The following is an 11,971-nucleotide window of genomic DNA, read 5'->3' as shown; positions in this document are numbered from 1 at the left end:
ATATATTTATAAATGATCTGGAAAGAAATAAGACGAGCGAGGTAATCAAATTTGCAGATGATACAAAATTGTTCAGAGTAGTTAAATCACAAGCAGATTGTGATAAATTGCAGGAAGACCTTCTGAGACTGGAAAATTGGGCTTCAAAATGGCAGATGAAATTTAATGTGGATAAGTGCAAGGTGATGCATATAGGGAAAAATAACCCATGCTATAATTACACAATGTTGGGTTCCATATTAGAAGCTACTACCCAAGAAAGATCTAGGCATCATAGTGGATAACACATTGAAATCGTCGGTTCAGTGTGCTGCGGCAGTCAAAAAAGCAAGCAGAATATTGGGAATTATTAGAAAGGGAATGGTGAATAAAACAGAAAATGTCATAATGCCTCTGTATCGCTCCATGGTGAGACCGCACCTTGAATACTGTGTACAATTCTGGTCGCCGCATCTCAAAAAAGATATAATTGCGATGGAGAAGGTACAGAGAAGGGCTACCAAAATGATAAGGGGAATGGAACAGCTCCCCTATGAGGAAAGACTAAAGAGGTTAGGACTTTTCAGCTTGGAGAAGAGACAGCTGAGGGGGGATATGATAGAGGTGTTTAAAATCATGAGAGGTCTAGAACAGGTTAATGTGAATCGGTTATTAACTCTTTCAGAGAGTAGAAAGACTAGGGGGCACTCCATGAAGTTAGCATGGGGCACATTTAAAACTAATCGGAGAAAGTTCTTTTTCACTCAACGCACAATTAAACTCTGGAATTTGTTGCCAGAGGATGTGGTTAGTGCAGTTAGTGTAGCTGTGTTTAAAAAAAGGATTGGATAAGTTCTTGGAGGAGAAGTCCATTACCTGCTATTAAGTTCACTTAGAGAATAGCCACTGCCATTAGCAATGGTAACATGGAATAGACTTAGTTTTTGGGTACTTGCCAGGTTCTTACGGCCTGGATTGGCCACTGTTGGAAACAGGATGCTGGGCTTGATGGACCCTTGGTCTGACCCAGTATGGCATGTTCTTATGTTCTATATGATGAGGGTAGCACAGATTAAACACATTGCTTCTTCAATGTCCACATTGCTTGAAAGTTGGGGCATGAAGATCATGGTTGGTTGACAGCAAAGGAAAAACGTACAATGATGATGAATGGCGACATGAAGATAAGTGTATTTCATTATGCATACTGATATTGGGAGAAATAATATATAGTGTATAACATGATTTCATTTTAACTACACGGGTGAGAGAAGCACAGAAGCACAAAAAATCATAAAAAAGAATTTTGTTATTACAACATGGACTGACCTATGATTAAATATAAGGCAGAGTGACAATGGCTGTATATCACCACACAATGATGCCTATTCTGATGGTCAATAACAATAGCGTCTAAGGATTTGTGAAGAGAAGGAAGGAGGTCGTTGCTAGTTGAATTCATTACTGATAGAGATTACATTTAGAATTTCGAAGACCTGAATCGGCCAATTGTTGGCTCGTAACGTTCGGTAAAGGCAGATCTCTGAAAAAAAGGCTTCTTCTTCCCTTGGACCTTCTTTCCTATCTTCATAGCATAGGGATTCATAAAATTCTCCGAGAACCTCACTTATATCTACCATCCTGGTAGCCCAAGATCCTTGGTTAGTTCTAATGTTAATCGATAAAAGTACTCCCTTTATGCTCTCTAACTACTTCAGCTAGCATTTTCCCCCACTTTATTTCCATATGGAAAAAAAAATTATGTTCAGAGTGCCTGAGCCTATTTTGTGCCCTCTGGCGTAAACATGCATTTACACTAATAAATTGAAATAATCCATTTTTAGTAGTCCGCTACATATGTCTTTAAAATTCTGGCTTTAGCCGCATGCTGTTTCATTTCCAATTGTAAGATTGTTTTGGAAATAATTTCTCCCCGCATTACAGCTTTGCCCATCTCCCAAAATAAGTTAGGTGTAGTAACGCGCTGGGCATTATTGGTGGCATAGTCCTCCCATTTGTCCCATACGTATGATTGGAATTCTTTATCACCCTTGAGATATGATGGAAACCTTCCAAATAGTGTTGAAGGATAAGGACGAATCTATCTTAAGATCTATCCATAAAGGGGCATGGTCAGAGATGCTGCTATCACCTATCTTAGCTGAAACAACTTGGGGAAAGATCTCTCTAGATCCCAGAATACAGTCTATCCTAGATAGGGAGGTATGCACCCTTGATACATGAGGAAAATCCTTTACTTCTGGATTCAAGGACCTCCAAAAATCAAAAACGTGTAATATTTAACATAAAAAGGACACACCGTTCTTTTTATGTTTCCCCAAACTGTACGCCATAGATTGCCCTGGCATTCTGTCAATTGTCAGATCATGCACACAGTTGAAGACTCCGGCAATTAAAAGCCAACCCTTCAAACTAAGGATTAGGAGGTTTATCAAAGAAACAAAAAAAAGAGTGGTCATAGTTATTTGGTCCACAAAGATTATATAAAGTGACCTCTTTACCTTTTACTTTTCCAGTGAGAATTATGAATCTGCCCATCAGCATCTGGGTTTTCCTTATGTACCTGAAAGTTTAAACATTTATGAAAAAGTATGGCCACGCCCACTTTCCTCCGATTTACCCCAGAAAAAGGACAAATCGCTCTTCAATTTTTTACTCTCCACATCTAATAGACGGGTTTCTTGAATGCATGCAATTTCAGCTTTGTTTCACTTTAGTACTTGTAAAATGTTTGTTCGTTTAATCGGAGTGCCTAACCCATTCACAGTTAGAGAAACGAGTCTGGTCTTATCACCCATGGCCCCAATAACCGTGCTCTGTAACTCCAAAATGATTGCTCATGAGGATGCAGGCCACCCAGCCTTGACCTGCAATCCAACGTATAATAGCAAAAACCATTGCAAATCTTAAAGTATCGCTTTCCTGGGATTTAAAACGAAACCTGAGCGCTTTCCCCAAATTTTCCAACATTTCTAGCTCCAACATCTTTTACCCCCCCCCCCCCCCCCCCTAGCCCACCCCCTTACTCCAAAAACTGAAAAAGAACGCTGTTTTCCCCCGAGCGCACGAGGTAACTACCATGTGATCAGGTGCTTCCCCCAGCTTATTTATATATAAGTATATAATGTTTATTAAAAATTTTTACATAAAACAAAATCCACAGCCAATAAAGAACATGCCATACTGGGTCAGACCAAGGGTCCATCAAGCCCAGCATCCTGTTTCCAACAGAGGTTAATCCAGGCCATAAGAACCTGGCAAGTACCCAAAAACTAAGTCTATTCCATGTTACCGTTGCTAGTAATAGGGGTGGTTATTATCTAAGTCAACTTAATTAATAGCAGGTAATGGACTTCTCCTCCAAGAACTTATCCAATCCTTTTTTTAAACACAGCTATACTAACTACACTAACCACATCCTCTGGCAACAAATTCCAGAGTTTAATTGTGCGTTGAGTGAAAAAGAACTTTCTCCGATTAGTTTTAAATGTGCCACTTGCTAACTTCATGGAGTGCCCCCTAGTCTTTCTATTATTCAAAAGAGTAAAAAAAGATTCACATTTATCCATTGTACACCTCTCATGATTTTAAACATCTCTATCATATCCCCCCTCAGCCGTCTCTTCTCCAAGCTGAACAGCCCTAACCTCTTCAGTCTTTCCTCATAGGGGAGCTGTTCCAGTCCCCTTTATCATTTTGGTTGCCCTTCTCTGTACCTTCTCTATCGCAATTAGATCTTTTTTTGAGAAGCGGCGACCAGAATTGTACACAGTATTCAAGGTGCGGTCTCACCATGGAGCGATACAGAGGCATTATGACATTTTCCGTTTTATTCCCTTTCTAAAAATTCCCAACATTCTGTTTGCTTTTTTGACTGCCGCAGCACACTGAGCCGACGATTTCAATGTGTTATCCACTATGACACCTAGATCTCTTTCTTGGGTTGTAGCACCTAATATGGAACCCAACATTGTGTAATTATAGCATGGGTTATGTTTCCCTATATGCATCACCTTGCACTTATCCACATTAAATTTCATCTGTCATTTGGATGCCCAATTTTCCAGTCTCACAAGGTCTTCCTGCAATTTATCACAATCTGCTTGTGATTTAACTACTCTGAACAATTTTGTGTCATCTGCAAATTTGATTATCTCACTCGTCATATTTCTTTCCAGATCATTTATAAATATATTGAAAAGTAAGGGTCCCAATACAGATCCTTGAGGCACTCCACTGTCCACTCCCTTCCACTGAGAAAATTGTCCATTTAATCCTATTCTCTGTTTCCTGTCTTTTAGCCAGTTTGCAATCCACGAAAGGACATCGCCACCTATCCCATGACTTTTTACTTTTCCTAGAAACCTCTCATGGGCTACACAATGGAATTCACTTGCTAGCCCCTGGTATAGACCAGAACTGAAATATATGTCGCCCTCAAGTCCCTGAGAGGACTATAATCTCTCTCTATGGCTGTTCACCTCCTATATGACCAGTTTTTTAGAGAATGCTAGGTACAAACCACTTCCAGTGATTAACTGCAGTGCTCCTGTAGGGTCTGCACCATACAGGAAGTCTCTCCCGAAGCTGGCCACCTCCGGTGTGACCAGCCGTGATGTCTTTTTTTTTTTTTTCCCCTTCCTTCCCTCATCTTCTTTTCCCTTGTTTTGCTGGTGATTCACAAAATGTACGTTGGCCCGGCTATAAAATCGGCAACATGCTCATTAAACGGCGATTCTCACCAGACAGCGATAATATACGCGTCCAGCCCTTCATCCCATTGTAGCATGAAAAGGTGTCCGCTTCCTTACATGATTTTTACTGGCTTGATTTTCCTCGCCGTCTGTGCCAGAATGTTAATATCAATATTTTCCACAGTATCAGAATGTCAAGTGTATAGGAGTAATAGCTGGGGAATCTGATTGTGATTCCTCCGGGGTGGTATACGAAATCAGCTGCCCCTGCAACAAACTGTACGTAGGAAAGACGTCCCGCAAAATTAAGATCCGCATCATTGAACACACGTCTAGTATAAAAACGGGTAAAGAAAAAGCTCCTCATTGGCCCATTGGACACAATTGTATCATACAGTGTCAGATCTAAAATTCTTTGTTATCGACGTTGTAGGAGGGGATTTCCCAGCTATTCTCACTAGGAGGGAGCAAAAATGGATTTCATACCTTAGACACAGTCTCCCCAAAGGGTTTAAACGCTGAACTCGAGTGGACTTATTTCCTTTGACAGCACACCTACGTCATCATCCTTTAGTGAATGGTGATTGGTTAGTGAGCCCACTCCTGACATTGGTGCACGCATTTGCGCCAAAACGGTCGGGTTTAAAACTCCTTTAACCAATGTTGATTTAGCACGCTCCTGAAGAAAATTTGAGACCGACTTGGACACAGGTACGCTTCTGTATGTCCGTGAATTTGCGTAGTCGGCGTGGGCTTCGTTCCCAGTTTGCTGTATTCTGGTCATTTTATCCTCTCTTGTACTACAGATTGTTTTGTTGTTAAAATTGCGCCCCCTGAAGCAGCCGGACTGGCGAAACACGGGTCCGGGTTGGGGGATTTGCTGTATAACACTGTGTTCTATTAAGAGGAGTAGCCGCATTGAGAATAAAAAATACGTTTGAACTTTGACCAGAAAGAATTTATTTGCACTTATTGTGTATACACAATAGAGTAATAGCTGTGCCATACTGTACCCTTCCAGCTTTTAGGATCCTACTATGGGGGTAAACAGCCAGGTCGTAGTTTAGACCCAAACAACATATAATGGTTATAAACCATCAACAGCAGAACTCCTTGAACATAACCCATACATTGAACTAGGATATTTAGCTTACAGCTTATTTATGAACTGTTGAGCTTTATCCGCATCCTCAAAGAAGTGCATCTTACCGTCAGACCGGATTCTCAGCTTCGCGGGCTATTTCTGCACCAGAGTCGGACATGTAGAGCTGAAGGCTCGTCTTTTCAGCGAGCCTCCGCTGGAGTAGTCCTGGAATAAAAACGGATCGATTTTTCTTTGTACTTTAGGTCTTTCCTGAATGCTTGCAATATGCTTTGCTTATGTGCAAAAATCAAGAGTCTTGGCCTCGGGGCATCATCTCGTTGCTTTCCTACTTGATGTGCTCTTTCAACAATCACGGCACCACTTAAATCCGGTAAGGAGAGAGCTTCTGGTAGCCATTTTTCTAAGAATTCAGGTAGGTTAGTGCCAGTAAGCTCCTTGGATAAGCCCACGATACGAATATTGCTTCTTCAAGAACGATTTTCAAGATCTTCACTGTTTTTCTTCCTTACTGAACCATTTTACCTTCTCGTGTGATCTCCCCGAATTCGATAAGCAAAACTTGCCCTTCTGCATTATCGAGCCCCATCTTCAATTCGGTGACAGTAGATTGCACTTCAGAGATCTGCTTAGAAATCAAGGAGAGAGTCTCCTTTAATACCTCAACCACAGCCTCTGTTTAGTTCTTTACTTGTGTCGCTCAGAAAGTCGGCCTGGCCGGAGAGGTTGAGGCGGCGGCAGCCATTTTACCTTCAATCGCACCAACTCTCTCTTTGCCTTTCTTAGCCCCTTCTATGGGCATATTGGTGACATTTTTGAGCATAAAACTGTCTATTGACCAGAAGTCACCAATGTCCTTGTGGAAAGTCGACCGTTGCTTGTTTGAGGAAGTCATTTATCTCTGGTTAAGCGGGGAAGCCACCCAGAGCTCCGTGATTTTCGACCTCTCAGGCTCACCACATCACGTGTCCGCCTTGTCAGGTCTATTTTAAGAAATGATTTTGTTTTATACTGAACTGTGACTATATTGGTTGTGCATCGACTAGTGGCCTCGGCTTTAGGCAATCAATAAATCCCAATCAAGATAAAGGCTTAACTTTCATTGATTTTTAGTTATGTTACAATTATTGTGTGTGTTCTTAGATTTTTTATGTTAACTGTAAACCGAGGTGATGTTACTAAACAAATGTCAGTATATAAAAGCCGCAAATAAAATAAATAAAATTATGTAATTTGCTCCGAAAACTGCAGGCTGCAAACTAAAAATTATTTAAAATTTAAAAAAAAACAAAAAACTGAATGAGCAGCAGCAATGCAAGCTTCACACACACAGTCCCACCACAGAACAGGGATAGCACAGGCAGCGGTAGTGCAAGCTTCACACACACACACACACAGCCCCACCACAGGACAGGGACAGCACAGGCAGCAACAGTGCAAGCTTCCCTCACACACACACTGCCCCAAAACAGGACAGGGACAGCACAGGCAGCAGCAGTGCAAGCTTCACACACACAGTCCCACCACAGAACAGGGATAGCACAGGCAGCGGTAGTGCAAGCTTCACACACACACACACACACACACAGCCCCACCACAGGACAGGGACAGCACAGGCAGCAACAGTGCAAGCTTCCCTCACACAAACACTGCCCCAAAACAGGACAGGGACAGCACAGGCAGCAGCAGTGCAAGCTTCACACACACAGTCCCACCACAGGACAGGGACAGCACAGGCAGCAACAGTGCAAGCTTCCCTCACACACACACTGCCCCAAAACAGGACAGGGACAGCACAGGCAGCAGCAGTGCAAGCTTCACACACACACACAGCCACACCACAGGACAGGGACAGCACAGGCAGCAACAGTGCAAGCTTCCCTCACACACACACAGCCCCACCCACAGGACAGGGACAGCACAGGCAGCAACAGTGCAAGCTTCCCTCACACACACACACACACACACAGCCCCACCACAGGACAGGGACAGCACAGGCAGCAGCAGTGCAAGCTTCACACACACACACATACATTCTCTCTCTCTCTCTGCCCCATCACATGATTAGAAACTTAGATTTCACAGCAGGGTTGCCAGATGCCAAAAATGTTTAGAGCCCAGTCAATCAGCAAATCTAGCCCAAAACTCAAAAGTTGCAAAAACAATTTTTATTATGCACAAATGTACACAAATTCCTGCATTGCATGCAGACAAATATATGAGGGGAGGGAGTGGCGAGGCAGTCAGGCAGAGAGCGGTCTGGATTGGAGGGGGGGGGGGGAGGGGGCGGTGAGCCAGTGAGTAGACTGGATTGTGGGGAAAGAGGGGGTGGCACGGTGTACCGAATTTTGGGGAGGAGGAAGGTTGTGGCGAAGCGGTCAGGCAGCGAGTAGTCCAGATCATGGGGGGGGGGGGGGGGGCAGCAAGGCGGATCACCCAGGGGGGGGGGGGGAATGCTGACAGATGGTTCCGATCACGGGAATAGGGGGCGGCAAGGCAATCTGGCAGCGAGTGGTCCAGCTTGTGGCGCGGTAGGGCAGCGAGCGGTCCTGGACTGCGGGGGTGGGAGGTCCGTTTCTTGGACAGAAGCGGCACGAGATGGTCAGGTAGCAAATGACCCGTTGGGGGATGGGGAGGCGAGGCGACCCAGCCGCCAGCGGTCGGTCCGTGAGAGGTCTGCTAAGCGGTCGGGCAGCGAGTGGTCCATTTCGGGAACGGTAGGGGCAGCGCAAGGCAGTTGGGCAGAGAGTGGTTCAGTTCATGGCAGGGGGGGGGGGGGGAAATCGGCGAGGCGATCGGGCGTGTGGTCTGGACACGTTGCCTAAGGGCGCCGGTTTCAAGGGGAGGGAGGCGTTCGGGGAGCGACGGAGCTTGCAACATATTAGGGAAAGGCAAGCGCTTCCAGCTTTAAGGCCATAGGCCCCGCCCATTCTGCTCCCCTTCCGCCAAGATGCCCAAAAAAAAAAAAATAGCCCAAAATCCCGCAGTCAAAAAAAAAAAAAAAAAAAGCAAACTATTTCCCACACAGGCTCAGGCCGATACAGTACAGTGCGCTCCGATGGAGCGCCCTGTTAACCTGTCATTGGACGTGCGTTTTCCCTTACCCCTTATTCAGTAAGGGGAGGAAAACGCGCGTCCAACCCGCGGCACCTAATAGCGCCCCCAACATGCAAATGCATGTTGATGGCCCTATTAGGTATGCGCGCGCGATTCAGAAGTAAAATGTGCAGCCAAGCCGCACATTTTACTTTCAGAACTTAGCGCCTACCTTAATTCTTCGGGCACCCTCCGACTTAATATCATGGCGATATTAAGTCGAAGGCACCGAAGGGTAAAAAAAAAAGAAAAAAATGTTGAAGTCGGCCGGCGGCTGTCGGGTCGAAAACCGGACGCTCAATTTTGCCGGCGTCCGGTTTCCGAGCCCGTGGCTGTCAGCGGGGCTCGAGAACAGACGCCGGCAAACTTGAGCGTCGGCTGTCAAACCCGCTGACAGCCGCCGCTCCTGTCCGAAAAGAGGCGCTAGGGACGCGCTCGTGTCCCTAGCGCCTCCTTTTGCCCGTTTCTACCGCCGGGCCTCATTTAAATACTGCATCGCCCGCTCTCCCGCGGACTTTGCTGAATCGGCCTGAAAGAGTGGCACTGCTTCACAGTCATGCTGTGACTGCAAACTGGATACAATCCAAGAAGCATGCAGGCTGCCATGTTTGATTGATATTCTTTTACTTTCAGACACATCAAAGTGAATTACATTCAGGGAGTGGAGATATTTCCATCCCCAGAGGGCTGACATGCAAATAACACACCTGAGGCAATGAAGGCTGAAGTGACTTGCCCATGGCTGAAAAGCATTTAACCCCGAGCTTCCCTGGCTCCCAGCCGGCTGCTTTAACCACTGGGCTCCTCCCGACTTACTTTAATGGCCCTTCCTAGCAATTCTGAGCACCCTTGGACCGAAAGGGCTGGCCTGGGCTAGCGAGCCAAGGCGGTGGGAAGTCACCGTCTGCCTCACTCAGGCTGAGTCCTGGGGAGACCCCGCTCAGCCTTCCACATCAATGCCGACCCATTGGCAGGGCCTCTCCCCACAAAGCCAGCGCAACAGGAACTGAGGTCTGTGGGGCTTCGCATCAGGCGAGGGGGGGGGGGGGGATTGGCCTCCCCGCCGTTTGCCATTCCATCTGCTTCCTCGCACTCTTGGGCGATCGGCCGGCGGCAGAGGCTACGCCACCGACGAAAGGGGGGGGCCGCGTCGTCCTCATCTTCTGCAGCCGAGGCGGGGCAGGTCCATCCCCGCTGGTGCCGAGCACGGACTGCCCCCGGGCAGGAGCGAGGAGGGGGGCAAATACCCTCGCCCCCCCCCCCCCACGGGATTATGGCCGAGTGTCAGTGCGAGGCTCCTGATTGTTACTGCAGCCTGCGGCGTGCCGGTCGGGGGTACGAACGCGCGGGGGGGGGGGGGGGGGGCGTCTTGGTTTCTGGGGTCCTGCTCAGCTTCCGGTTTCAGCCTTAACCAACGCTGGCCCGACCCAGGCATGCACTCAAATGCACACGCTTAATATGAGAACCCAAGATCTATAGCATGAGAACAAAATCTATATAAATCTAAGACCGGCCAGGGGAGGAAATTCTTCGTGAGATCAAGTTGTGCCTTCATCCGATGCTGGTAGTGGCACAGCCGGCGTGTCTGGGAGCCTTTATCGTTAGGCTTCGTAAATCATTAGGTAACTTGAGCACTTGATCGCAACGGTTTGCGCTCGCTTACACTTGTGCTCATTAAAGTCCGCTTCCAAAAATAATAATTTTACTGTGCCACTTGTCTTGTGCTGCTGGATTAAGTCTGGCCAACAATATGAAGCCTTATTACTTAACCCAGCAGCACAAGACAAGTGGCACAGTAAAATTATTATTTTTGGAAGCGGACTTTAATGAGCACAAGTGTAAGCGAGCGCAAGCCGATGCGATCGAGTGCTCAAGTTACCTAATGATTTACGAAGCCTAACGATAAAGGCTCCCAGACACGCTAGCTGTGCCACTACCAGCATCGGATGAAGGCACAACTTGATCTCACGAAGAATTTCCTCACGTAGCAGGTCTTGTACTCAAATGCACCCACGCGTGTCCACGCCCCCACCCTTAGACACAGTTTGCATGCTTAATGTATTCAAGCACACATCGCGCCACGCAAAACAGTCCTTCACACATGGCATCACAAATGCACATACAGGCCCATCTGGGACACAAGTTTCCTGCGGGTGCTAGCGCCCGAGAGCCATCCCTCCCCCCCCGGGCCAACGTCTTTCGTTAGGGAAGCCAAGATGACCGTGATGCAGCACAGGCCCGGCGGCACCCTACGCGCGATTTTATAAAAACGAACGTGCGTCTCTCGTGTCCCCCCCCCCTTCTCCGCCGTCTCTTTTTCCAAGCTGAAGGGCCCTCCCCCCTGCGTGGCGCCTCTCATCGTAGGAGAGCTGTCCCGTCCCCTTTAGGACTATTGTCGCCTTCCCCTGCCCCTTTTCTAGGTTGGCTCTGTCTATCTTTCTTGATGCGAGGCGGCCAGACCTGCCCCCCCCCCCCCCCGGGTGCTAGGGGTGCAGTCGCACGCCACGGCTCGCCGCAGAGGCAACGCGATCGCTTCCGTTTCGTTCTCCGTTCCTTTCCCGAGCGTTCCCCGTCATGCTCTTTGCTTTCTTTGACCACGGCTGCCGCAGACCAAGCTGAGAATTGCAGTGCACTCTCCCGCAAGGCCCCGGGGGGCAATGTACCAGCTCCAAATATCCAGAGTCTACTCATGTTTTAATAACAACAAAGATCCAATTATCCCCCTGGCCTAATGCAGGACTACCTTGAAAGACTGGGGGGGGTAGGGAGCAGGTGTAGGCTACACGGCACATGGAAAGCCTTACCTCACACCCCAGTCGGGTCTGAGATGCCGACAGAGCTGGCCACGCTCCATTTTTCCCCATCAGATTTTTTTTTCATTGGACGGCTGGCTCCGCCTCCACCCCGACCTTCGAACCCCTCCGAGAAGTTTGGCGACCGCCAGGGTGGGGGGGTTTCCCGCTCTTGTGTTCATTCTGACGTCTCTCCTTACTGAAAACCCTCGCTCCATTCTCCCCGGGGGCTGCTCTTTCACCCAGCCTAGCATCCCAGTTCATCTTGCCAGGAAAAAAAAAATAGA

The sequence above is a fragment of the Rhinatrema bivittatum genome, chromosome 19 (genome assembly GCF_901001135.1).
Source record: "Rhinatrema bivittatum chromosome 19, aRhiBiv1.1, whole genome shotgun sequence".
Lineage (NCBI taxonomy): Eukaryota > Metazoa > Chordata > Amphibia > Gymnophiona > Rhinatrematidae > Rhinatrema > Rhinatrema bivittatum.
This window is presented reverse-complemented; position numbering follows the sequence as displayed.